Below are 3,204 nucleotides of genomic sequence, written 5' to 3'. Positions count from 1 at the left end.
TAAAATGGGAAGTGAGGCTTTGTGGAAAACAGAAGCCCTTTCCGCATACCCTGCATTTGTACGGTTTTTCTCCTGTGTGGATCTTTTTATGGGAAGTAAGATAATTTGAATCTCTGAAGCTTTTTCCGCAATCCAGGCATTTATATGGTTTCTCTCCTTGTATTCTCTGAGGCAAAGTAACGGAGAAGGTCCTTCGGAAACGTTTTCCACATTCATTTTGTTTCTCTATCGTGTGGCTTCTGCAACAGTCGTATAATCCTGATTCGTCTGCAGGTACTTTTCGACACTCTGGCCAAGCCTTTTTTTCTGGCTGATCATCTTTGCCCGAGAAGTCACTGACAGCAACATGTGGTAAAGTAGAGCATTTCTCTAGCTCCCCCTTTAATAATTTTCCGTCAGAACTTTGCTTTCCAAAAAATGTCTCTGCGTGCTTCATTCTGCCTTTTTGAAATGGTGCTGCTGATTCGTGGCCAGAATCCTTCATCTCCCATTCACCACATGCTTGGAGCAGAAAAAAGGAAAAAAAAGAAAAAAAAGAAGAAAAGTTGACATAAAGCAGTGGTGGCGAACCTATGGCACACGTGCCGGAGGTGGCACTCAGAGCCCTCTCTGTGGGCACATGTGCCGTCGTCCCAGCCCCTCCTCCCCCGACGGCCCCGTCATCAGCAGGCCCCCAGAGGAGAGACACCCCCGAGCGCAGCCTGCACAGAGCAGAGCAGCCAAGGACATGGCAGCAAGGCAGGGGGGGACAAGACTCCGCCTTCTCACCCTGTCGCGTGCAGTTGATGCTGCGGGATGCGGGTGGAGGGTGTGGCTGCCATTGCGCTTTTGGGCCACCTGGGCGATCTGCAGTGGGTGGCCCTGCCGGTGGGCGGGGGGCGGGAAAGGTGGGGGGACGGGGGCGCTTATTGGGCACTCAGTCTCTAAAAGGTTTGTCATAACTGACATAAAGTGAGGTGCAAACAGAATCAGGCCTCCTCATTGTTGCATCTCTTGTTTGAACATTAATCAAAATTATGCCCTCACCCTCTCAAATCTTCTTCCTTTTATCTTTGCTTGTGATTCCTCTGCCTGTGTCTATCAGGGTATGTTCAAAACATGGGGCGATGCCTGGTACTGGTGTCAGGTCCCCAGAGAATATTATTGTCTCCTTATGCCTATTCCTGAATCTGTAACTTTTCTTTGTGGCCTGCCATTCTGTTGGGAGGGGGGATGTCTTGGGGATACTTTGCACTGTCCGGCTATGGTGCCCATCCCCAGGGGATGGAATGCATCACCCTTATCTGAGAGATGGTTGCGCTTGGAGCCAGAAGGAAACGAAAGCCAGAGAGACCTTGAAAGAACGTGCCAAAGAGCCCAGTGATCAAAACACTATTCCACCTGTGTATTGGCTGGAATCAAATGAACACTGGATTCTGGGGGGAGGAATAGTGAATAATGCTTTTATTATATCGCTTCCACAGATTTTTCCTCAGACCTCGCCTTGTTTTCCCTGCTATCACTAGCCCCTAATAAAAGTTCCTGCAAGAAAACAACCAAGCTCAGAAAGAACCAAGGATCCCTCATTTCAACCATGAGCTGCAAATATTCTCCCTTATTAAGATCATGTAGACCAGTGGGTGCCCAACCTGTGGGACCCAACCCTCTACCGGGTCATGTCTGTTGGCCACCTGGCCACGTGAGTGGCTTGCCAGTGTGCATGTGTGTGTGTGCATGCACTCACCCTCCCACTCATGTTAGCGTCACCATCAGCGTTGCTGGGGCGCTAGTGTTGCCATGAGTGTTATGCGGGCACTAGCCTCACTGTGAGCGTCATGTGGGTCTTAGCATCGCCGTATAGCATGGGCGCTAACATCGCCATGAGCATCGCGCAGGCCTTAGCATTGCCATAAGTGTCGTGTGGGTGCTAACATCGTCACGAGCATCACACGGACCTTAGCGTTGCTGTGAGCGTTTTTCGTCCATGCAGCCCCATTCGCACACCTGTCTCTCCCTTTCCCTCCGGGCCGCCAACCCAGAAAAGTTGGGGACCTCTGATTTAGACTTTTGTGGTGGGGCACCATCCGGTCTACTGCTCTAGATTCAGTTCCAAGGAAGCAAGCATAATAATGGGCTTGATGATGGGGAACCCATTGGTTTAATTTCAATCTGGACATGCTGGTGGATTTGAACCTGGGAACTCATTTCAAGGAGGGAGCCCTGCACTGAAAAAAATAGTACTCAGACGGGGTATGTTCATTCATCCTCAGATGTCCCTGCATTTTCTGGGCAGAACTTACAAAAGGAAGCCTTGGAGAAAATTGGGGGGGGGGGGGGGGAAGAATCCCCTGAATGGAATAGGTAGGTAGGTAGGTAGGTAGGTAGGTAGGTAGATAGATAGATGGATGGATGGGTAGGTAGGTAGGTAAATAGATGATAGATAGATAGATAGATGATAGATAGATAGATAGATAGATAGATAGATAGATAGATAGATAGATAGATAGATAGATAGATAGATAGATACTTCCTCAGAGTAGAAAAAGGCTAGATCTCTTCCTGCTTCTTGCCAAGAGAGGATATCTTTTTGGAGACCTTTTAATAAGAAACAGCGGATGGCATTTAATTACTAAACTCTCTGATGGGCGAATAGCAAACTTGCTTACCCAGAGAGGCCACATTCCTATAATTTTCCAGCATGACTTCCTGATGGAGCGCTTTTTGGTCAGAATCCAGCTGAGACCACTCCTCCTTGGAGAAATACACAGCCACCTCCTCGAAGGACACCAGACCCTCCTGAACAAGGAAAACAAAGAACCGAACAGGGTCAAGGAGGATTTGTCAGGTCTATCCCATTACGTACAAATTCCCAAAGGAAAGATATGCACTAAGTTGAATGGCTCTGCTTGGTAGGATTCCAAGGTTTAGGTGATAAAAATAGATCCAAAGCTTTTGAGTGAAGAAATAGTTCAGGCAAGTTTAATCGATGACTGATATGCCATTCAATGAAAGTAATCTTAGTTTCCTTATTTATTTATTTATTTATTTCATTTATACCCCGCCCTTCTCCCGGAGGACTCAGGGCGGCTTACAGCCAGTTTAAAACAATCCCACATAATACCAAATACAAATCTAAAATAATTAAAAATAAATATTTGAATTGGCCGCTCTATTAAAATTTTGTTAAAACCAATTAAAATACCCCCTAGGCCAGTCCTGCCTGCT

General features: G+C 47.1%; 1 protein-coding gene and 1 pseudogene across 1 annotated transcript in view; one reads left to right on the top strand and one right to left on the bottom strand.

Moving 5' to 3' along the window:
- The window catches only part of LOC107290500, a 177,079-nt pseudogene that overhangs the window by 89,056 nt on the left and 84,819 nt on the right, over positions 1 to 3,204 (top strand).
- LOC107290502 (zinc finger protein 729-like) overlaps positions 1 to 3,204 on the bottom strand; it is a 68,960-nt gene that overhangs the window by 2,065 nt on the left and 63,691 nt on the right. The window lies entirely within an intron of this gene.

The sequence above is a fragment of the Protobothrops mucrosquamatus genome, unplaced genomic scaffold (assembly GCF_001527695.2).
Source record: "Protobothrops mucrosquamatus isolate PMUCROS unplaced genomic scaffold, P.Mucros_1.0 scaffold910, whole genome shotgun sequence".
Classification (NCBI taxonomy): domain Eukaryota; kingdom Metazoa; phylum Chordata; class Lepidosauria; order Squamata; family Viperidae; genus Protobothrops; species Protobothrops mucrosquamatus.
This window is presented reverse-complemented; position numbering and strand designations above follow the sequence as displayed.